General features: G+C 46.8%; 1 pseudogene; it reads left to right on the top strand.

Annotated features, from left to right (window-relative positions):
• Nucleotides 1-3,329: 3,329 nt before the first annotated feature.
• Nucleotides 3,330-8,181, top strand: LOC102268758 (protein fem-1 homolog A-like; annotated as a pseudogene).
• Nucleotides 8,182-9,521: the final 1,340 nt, after the last annotated feature.

The following is a 9,521-nucleotide window of genomic DNA, read 5'->3' as shown; positions in this document are numbered from 1 at the left end:
AAAGGGAGCAAAAGGAGGGGAGACAGCAGAGAAAGGAGGAGGAGGGTTTGGTGAAAGAGAAAGTGACTTTAATTCTCCCATTTCCTCCATCTTCCCAAATAATTTTAACCTTCTTCTTAGGATGATATTTATCCTGTAAACATGAGTAATTCCTTTGCTGGAGATGAAGTGCAATTGTTTAGTTGCTCAGTTGTGTCCAACTCTTTGCAACACCAAGGACAGTAGCCTGCCAGTCTCCTCCATCCATGGGATTCTCTAGGCAAGAATACTGGATTGGGTTGCCATTCCCTTCTCCAGGGGATCTTCCCGACCCAGGGATCGAACCCAGGTCTCCTGCATTGTAAGCAGATTCTTTACCATCTGAGCCACCAGGGAAGCCTGAGGATGAGGTCCTAATAAAAACCACTGTATATGTTAATTCATCCAAATTAAAGAAAGCTTTCTCAGGTCAATATAAGCCTACATTTTCCTTTCAAATGGATTCCCTTCCAAATGTCATATAGAGCTGTATTGGCCATTCAAGAGAGAAGATCTGCAGGCAACATCTGGGCTTCCCATCTTTCCCACCATTAAAGCTGATGGTGACCCTGATGGATTTTTAGGTCCTGTATTATGCATGTTTACTCAAAAAGAAAATCTAGAATTTGGAGAGTGGGATCCATCCAGGTAGTATTTGAAAACAGCAAAGCGCTAAGAGCGAGGCATTTGATAATTTACCTTCACTGGTCTGCTTAGTTTAGGAACTTTCAGGCCATCCCATCAGCAGCAGCATACTGTTGTGGAAAATTAAACATACAATCTCCTGACAACCCAGGAAATCTTCTCCACAAATGTAGAATAGAAGTAGAATGATTTCATTACTGAGTATTAAACCAGACAGTGATTGGCATCATGGGCAACCTGCTAATCAGACTGCAAAGATAGCAAGAAATCAACCATTTGTTTAACTGAGCAGATACAGTCCAGTACCTGCATGTTCTTAAGATGAATGACAACTAGTGGTCCTACAAGAGGACCTGAGAGCACCGTTTTCTCTACATTCTTTCATGGTTCATCCTAAGCTCAGCTGGTAATGGGAGTGGCATCTGTGCCAGTTAATTGCCTTTGTTTGCCTGCTAAGTCACTTCAGTCTTGTCTGACTCTTTGAGAGTCTGTAGACCTTACCCTGTCAGTCTCTTCTGTCCATGGGATTCTCCAGACAAGAATACTGGAGTGGGTTGCCATGCCCTCTTCCAGAGGGTCTTCCTGACCCAGGGATCAAACCTGTGTCTCTTATAGCTCCTGTATTGGGAGATGGGTTCTTTACCACTAGCACCACCTGGGAAGCCAGGTTAATTGCCTTTATCCAAAGGCAAATCAGAATTCTCCTATCTCTTATTACAAGCAAGTAGTTCCAGCTTCGGAGAAGGCAATGGCACCCCACTCCAGTACTCTTGCCTGGAAACGCCCATGGATGCACGAGCCTGGTAGGCTGCAGTCCACGGGGTTGTGAAGAGTCAGACATGACTGAGCGACTTCACTTTCACTTTTCACTTTCATGCATTGGAGAAGGAAATGGCAACCCACTCCAGTGTTCTTGCCTGGAGAACCCCAGGGACAGGGGAGCCTGGTGGGCTGCCGTCTATGGGGTCGCACAGAGTCGGACACGACTGAAGCAACTTAGCAGCAGCAGCAGCAGCAGCAGTTCCAGCTTACAGCCAGGCCCCCAGGTTAAGCTCCCAGGATGACAGTGAGACAGAGCACTGTCTTCTTTGGTGTTTATATTTCAAGGAGATGGCCCCCAGGCCCATAAGAAAAATATTCCTGGGTTGTAATGCTGACAGAAGGCTTATTTTCCCTTTTAAAATTTACATACATATCCAAGGGACAGAGGAATGTTTACAAATACCAGTTTTATCAAGGAAATGTTCTAAGAAAAGTGAAGGAGGGAAAGGTCTCTTCTCTTATATCAACAGGGAAGGTTCCTTTTTTTAAACCTTATAGGCTGTGAGTTCCCTAAGCCCAAGTTCCCACAGGGGTGACTCAGATCATTCTTGACAAATGCCTGCATGTGCACTGAGTTGCATTACAGGAAAGACCCCTGAGCCTGGGCACCTGGCTGCCTAACAGCAGCCTGGAAACCAGTTTCAGAATCATTTGCTGTAAGCACAAACCTGAGGAATGCCAGGGAAAGAGCACTTGGGGTCTTGCTTTCCTGTCACACTCAGCAAGATGTGTAGGAGCACAAGAGACCCATGGAGGAGTGTCTTCCAAGTCCAGTGGGACAGAAGAGAAGGCCTAGGCAGTCGACACAGCACTCCCAGTGCCGTCAGTCTGTGCTGTGTGTTCATTTACAGTCACAATGTCTCAAACGGCCAGGGCCACCGGAGCGACATACATTCCATTGGCGGTAATCCACAGTGAGCCTGCACCCCCTGCTAGTTTTTTCCACTGGCCGTACTATTGGTGCTTTACTGTCATAATCTACCTGCCACATTTTAGTCTTAATCAAGGCCGTGACTTCTCTTTGTCCTCCAGGGAGTCTCTGCTGTTCCTCTTCCGTCACCTGTGAGAGGATAGGGAGATGAGTTGGGGAGTGAATTGCACACTCTGCTGTCATCTCTCTGCACATGGCAATCCCTGAACCAAAGAATTCCCTTTGGTTTTTATCCAGCTTTCCTAGAACAAGCATGCAAAGCACTGTCCCAGTGACATATTCAGTCGTGGAAGCCACAATGACAGTTCCACTGACCCATGAACAACGTGGGGGTTAGGGGCATCAACCCCCTTCTGAGTGGAAAATCCAAGTATAACTTTAGACTCTTCCAAAACTTAACTACTAAGTCTACTATTGACTGGAAGCCTTACAGTTAACACAAACAGTTGATTAACACCTATTTTGTATGTTATATGCATTAACTGGGTGGTAGCAGTAAAGAAGCCGCCTGCCAGTGTAATAGATGGGCCATGTAGGTAGGTTTGATCCTTGGATGGGGAAGATCCCCTGGAGAAGGAAATAGCAACCCACTCCAGTATTCTTGCCTGAAAAATTCCATGGACAGAGGAGCCTCCCTGGAACCACAAAGTCAGACACGACTGATCACACACTCACACCCATGCATTATATCCTGTATTCTTCAAGTAAGCTGGAGAAAAAAATGTTATTAAGAAAATTGATAAGGAGATGCACCTAGGATGGAAGCGGGGGAGATGGTGAAGGCTGCAGCCTGCCCCTCTGGGCTCAGTCCTCAGTCCCCTGTCCCTCTAACCTTCCCTGTGCCAGCCCATGTCCTGGCGGAGGCCCAGATGGTGGACCTCCACACCACCATATACAACGCAATCCGTGGTAGATGCTTCAGAGGCTGCTTAGTGGCTGGACAGGGAGGAGCTGGACAAGCTGATGGGCGAGTTGGCCAATGGGGGAAAGGGGTGGGGGGTTAAGGTGGGGATGCCGCTTGTCATCACCTCCCATTACAGCCACCTAGATGTGGTTGTGGAGAAGGCAATGGCATCCCACTCCAGTACTCTTGCCAGGAAAATGCCATGAATGGAGAAGCCTGGTAGGCTGAAGTCCATGAGGCTGCACAGAGTTGGACACGACTGAAGCGACTTAGCAGCAGCATATGTGGTTGAGTAAGGTGGACCGTGCAGTGCCAGCTTGGAGGCGGGTGGCTTGGTACACTTCAATGACAAGACCATCAAGGGTGCGCAGCCACCCTGGGCCACCTAGGCCACTGACCCCTTGGACCTGGTGCAGGGCCTGCTGTACTGTGGAGCCTTGGTGAGCTACACCATGCGCACGTGCATGAAGCACCTGTGCGCTGACTGCTTCAGGGGGCACATGGAGGTGTTGTGCTACTCAGCAGACGAACACCAGGTGGACCTGGAGGTGACCAACCGACATAGGCACACGTGCCTCATGATCTCCTGTTACACAGGCCACTGCCAGATCACCCGCTATCTATTACTGCAGGGTGCCCAGGTGCACCTGTGCAGCATCAAGGACAGTGTGGCCCTGTGTGACTGCACCAAGGCCTGCAGCCTGGGTATCCTGCAGCTGCTGTTTGGGTGCCAGGCTCACAGGGAATGGGATGGCTATGGCGTAACACCACCTCTGGCTGCCCACATGACAGACCACACCAGCATCGTGGAGGACCTCAGCCAGGAGCAGCCTGCTGGGGAGGAGACGTGGCCAGGGATAGCCCAAGAAGGCCCCTCCACCAGCCAGGCATGTGTGTAGCCCCAGGGTGCCTGCTGCTGCAGCTCTTCCCAGGAGGAACACCTGAGCACCAGCTGGGAAGCTGCCTGACAGCCTTGGAGCTGCTGGGAGCCACCTACATGGCTAAGAAATGGGATCTGCTTGGGGTCCTGAAACTCTTGGTAGGGGGCTATGGAGCTGCGTCACCAGGGGACATATATCTGCCTAAACCCGAGTCCTCGCCTCTGACTATTCCAGGGAGGTGAACACCACCAAGGAATTGGAGGCACTCATCATGCAGGGGAATGAGAAGCATATGCAGGCACTGTTGACCTGAGAGCGGTCCTGGTCCCTCCCACCTGGACACTTCCCACTATATGCGCTACCAGGATGTGGTGTAGGCAAACTTGGACAGCATCTAGTGCTGCATCCACTAGTGGAAGTACACCTTGGACATGCAGGAGAACAACCTGGAGCCTCAGACCGCTAGAAGTTTCCTGTCCTTTGATGAACTCCTCTCCTAATTGCTCAAGAACTGCTTGGCCAAGGGGCAGCCTGAGTATGCCAGATGGCTTTGCAGATCTAATGTGGGTGCTGTGCAAAGGTCTGGAAAGTTGAGCGGGCCCAAGGAGCCCAGGGACTCAGCCCAGTTCACCACGGCCCTGGCCATCATCCTCTACCTGTTCTACCTGCTGGAGAAAGTGGAGTGCAGGCCGGATCAGGAGGACATGAAGCACCAGAGCTACTGCTCAAGTGTGCCCATCACAGCAAGAATGTCTTCACTCCTGCACATGGCGGTGGACGCCAACCACAAATGTGGTTCCCTTCTAAGTGGGCACATTCCCCTCTATCCAGGTGGTCAAGGTGCCCTTGACTGCAGGGCCAACTAGACAGCCGCAATTTTGACAACAACACCCCCAGTGCACATTGCAAAGCAGAACAACTGCCTGGGATCATGAATGCCCTGATAGAGGCAGGGACCCATATGGACACCACCACCCCCTTTAAGAAGACAGCCTAAGAGCTGCTACATGAGAAGCTGCTGGCCAAGAGCACCACTCAGCCCTTCAACTTTGTGACCCTGTAGTGTATTTCAGCCTGCACTCTGGACAAGAACAAGATCCCTTTCAAGGGCTTCATTCCCTAAGAGCTAGAGGCTTTCATCTAGCTGTACTTAAAGGGGTTGGAGAGGAGAACCCAGCAGGGCCAGGGCCCATACCTGTCCCCACCCCGTCTCTGGAGACCATTTCTGGTGGCTGGAAACCAGGGAAGAGTTCACAGGTCTCCATGGCCCCCTCCCCTTATCAGGGAGAGGGGACAAGAATCAATGAGCTGTTGGTGGTAGAAGCTTCCAGACCATGTGCTCAGAGAACTGACTCTTTCTAGGGGTTAGCACACTCATGCTCCATAAGGAGAAGATGCTCAACCTCCCACACGTCCCATCTGCCTGAGTTTCAGAGAATCTTGGCTCTGCCCTGTGGCAGAGGGATTGAAGCCATTGCCTTCCTTCCCTACTAGAAATACAAGAAGCTGAGAGTTGGGTTTGACCTCTACCTTTTATGTATCAAACCAGATAGACCCAGCTACCCAGGGCAGTGTTAGAACTGGAGGCCCTGAGGGGGCAAAATGGGAGAATCAACATTTCCGGCACATTTGCACCTGCTCCTTCTGCCCTGCTGTGGGTTGGACTCTTCCCCGAGCCACCAGCCCCTTGGGTAGCTTTTGTGGCTTGGTGTTCTGTTTATTTACCTGGCGGAGAGGAGTTGGTGCTTACCAGGTGGTGCAGTGGTAAAGAACCCACCTGCAGTGTAAGAGACACAGGAGATGTGGGTTCCATCCCTGTGTCGGGAAGATCCCCTGGAGAAGGGAATGGCCACTCACTCCAATATTCTTGCCTGGAGAAGCAACCCCACGGACAAAGGAACCTGGTGGGCTACAGTCCATGGGGTCGGAAAGAGTCCAAGAGAACTGAGCACCAACATCGGCAGCTTACATGTGTGGTGCAGAAGGTTTTACTTGTCTACACTTTTTAAAATTTATTTATTTATTCTAATTGCGGACTAATTACTTTACAATATTGTGGTGGTTTTGCCACACATTGACTTGAATTAGCTGCGGGTATTCATGTGTTCCCCCATTCCAAACCCTCCTCCCAACCTCCCTCTCCCACTTTTTAAAAAAGATTTTGGTGTCAGGCTCCCTAAGTTCATTTCATGTAGCAAGGTTTTATCTTGCCAGAGATGGCCTCGGCCAGCAAGGGTGAGCTATATTTTGTGAGGAATTTAGAAGGTAACAGTCCCCCAAACAAGGGTGACCGTACATTTCTGAACACTTGACTCATTAGCCTTTTACTTGGGCCGCCCTACTTCCCATTCTCACTAGAAAGAGAAGTCATTTTCCAAACAAGGAGCAAGCGGCTTGCCAGCCACTTCCCACCCAACAAGAGCTATTAATAGGTTGGTTGGTTTGGGGGTTGATTTTCAGTTTCTGAGTTCAAACTGCAGGTCACCTCTGCCTCACAAATCACGCAGAAGGACACAGGTTTGTGGCGAACAACCCAAGTGTCTGTAGCCATTTTTTAGATGCTTGGAAACCATGATCCACATGACCCTGAGACAATTCCAGGTATTGACATACTAACCCACTGAGTCAGCTAGATAAGATGGTGGATGTGCGAAATAGGTTGTCGAATAAAGTAGTACAAAATCTTGGTCTCCCATCACTGGGGGTGGGGAGGGTGATCAAGTGCTCTTGCTGGAGAAGCCACCCCTGCAAGATTGTCTTGTGTGGAGGCGGGGTGGGGGAGGTCTCCTCCATGTGCCATGGCTGCCAGCAGGAGAGTGTTTTTGGCATCTTGGGAAAGCAGTCAAGAGTAGAAGGGGACTGGAACTGCCACCCCCACAGCTCAGGAAAGAGGCCATTCCCACCCTGTGCCTCTCCTCCAGCCCTGTCTTGGGGAAGCTACACAGAAGCCTCCAGAAGCCATGGTAGGTCCTTGGATATTCTGTCCCTCTAAGGGGACTAGGTCTTGTTTGGATTTGCAGTGTTAGTTAGGACGTTCTTTATTTTCCAGACTAGGTTCTTACCTTCTGTCAAGGCAGGAAATGCCATCACTGTCCCTGGCAGTGTAGTAGCCTGGAATAAAGAAACGAGGCAGTATCCAAAAAAAAAAAATCCATAAGGAAGAGAAAAAACATTCACAGTACTGTCCTGTATTTATTGATACTGTAAGTTTATGTCATCTCTTTACAAGAGGAGTTATTTGTCAGTAGCTACATCAGTATTGTTTTATGTGATACAAACACTATAGATGTTTTACATTTTATTAACACTAGATATGACAAATGAAAAGATAATGTAAAAAAGAAATTCATATTTATTTACACTTATGATTCATGCCCTGATAATGAAGAAACAGCAATATGATTGCTTTATGGTAGCTCAGCCTATATGCTAATGAGTGAATTGTTTTAAAATTTTTGTGGCATACAGTATAATAGTCATATTCATAATCAGTATCAAGCATTTTTACTTTAAAAAACAGGTCTGATGACTGGCTTATATGTAGTTTTCCCATTTACAAGACAGAGTGAGGTATCCCTTACAATAATGTAATTCTTTCAGAGCAAAGTTGTAAAACAATAAGAAAACTAACACACTAATAATTTCATATTAAATATCACTCATCTTCTGCCTATGTAAGGATAGGCTGTCCATTGCAATACATCTTGCACACAATATTTTCTATACGATGCATACCTAGAAGATGAGAATGGCTAAAAAACATCCCATACAGTTCTTGTCATACAGTTATTAGATTTTCACATGAAGACATGCAAAACACATACACAACAGATATGTTTGATAACCATAAGGCATGATTCTTTGCTAAAGTGGATGTGGATCATCATGAAGGTTTTCATGCTTGTCTTCGTGTTGAGTAGATTGGGGAGGAAGAGGAAAAGGAGGAGTTCGTCTTGCTGTCTCCGGGGAAGCAGAGGTGAAGGAAATGGAAGGGAAGGCAGGAGAGGCAGGTACACATGGTGTAACTTTATGGAAACACATCGTGATCTCTGAGTTTTTTGCTTTTTCTTTCTTCCAAAAATGCTTCTATAGTGTACCAACCATTCTTCCACCATTTGCTTTAGTTTCAGTGCCTGTATCATAGAAGATGCTATATTATAAAAGAAGTCAAAAGCAGTCTTGAGCAGTCTGCCAGATTGTCTAATGTCAGTTTGTTTTCTTTCTTTTTTTATTCTTTTTAATTCATTTGTTTTATTTTTTTATTTTTATTTTTTGGATTCATTTTGATATTTGGCAAAACTAATACAATTATGTAAGGTTTAAAAATAAAATAAAATTAATTAAAAAATAAATAAAAATAAAATATCAAAAAAATAATTCATTTGTTTTAATTGGAGGCTAATTACTTTACAATATTGCATTGGTTTTGCCACACATTGACATGAGTCCACCACGGACGTACATGTGTTCCCCATCCTGAACCTCCCTCACCATCCCATCCCTCTGGGTCATCCCAGTGCACCAGCCCTGAGCATCCTGTATCATTCATCAAACCTGGACTGGCGATTCGTTTGACATATGATAATATACATGTTTCAATGCCATTCTCCCAAATTATCCCACCCTCGCCCTCTCCCACAGGGTCCAAAAGACTGTTCTATACATCTGTGTCTCTTTTGCTGTCTCGCATACAGGGTTATCGTTACCATCTTTCTAAATTCCATATATATGCATTAGTATACTGTATTGGTGTTTTTCTTTCTGGCTTACTTCACTCTGTATAATAGGCTCCAGTTTCATCCACCTCATTAGAACTGATTCAAATGTATTCTTTTTAATGGCTGAGTAATATTCCATTGTGTATATGTACCACTGCTTTCTTATCCATTCGTCTGCTGATGGGCATCTAGGTTGCTTCCATGTCCTGGCTATTATAAACAGTGCTGTGATTAACATTGGGGTACACGTGTCTCTTTCAATTCTGGTTTCCTTGGTGTGTATGCCCAGCAGTGGGATTGCTGGGTTGTATGGCAGTTCTATTTCCAGCTTTTAAACGAATCTCCACACTGTTCTCCATAGTGGCTGTACTAGTTTGCATTCCCACCAACAGTGTAAGAGGGTTCCCTTTTCTCCACACCCTCTCCAGCATTTATTGCTTGTAGACTTTTGGATCTTAGCCATTCTGACTGGCGTGAAATGGTACCTCATTGTGGTTTTGATTTGCATTTGTCTGATAATGAGTGCTGTTGAGCATCTTTCCATGTGTTTATTAGCCATCTGTATGTCTTCTTTGGAGAAATGTCTATTTAGTTATTTGGTT

The sequence above is a fragment of the Bos mutus genome, unplaced genomic scaffold (assembly GCF_027580195.1).
Source record: "Bos mutus isolate GX-2022 unplaced genomic scaffold, NWIPB_WYAK_1.1 CTG227, whole genome shotgun sequence".
In the NCBI taxonomy this organism is placed as follows: Eukaryota; Metazoa; Chordata; class Mammalia; order Artiodactyla; family Bovidae; genus Bos; species Bos mutus.
The sequence above is the reverse complement of the archived record's forward strand: the minus strand, read 5'-3'. Positions and strand labels throughout refer to the sequence as shown.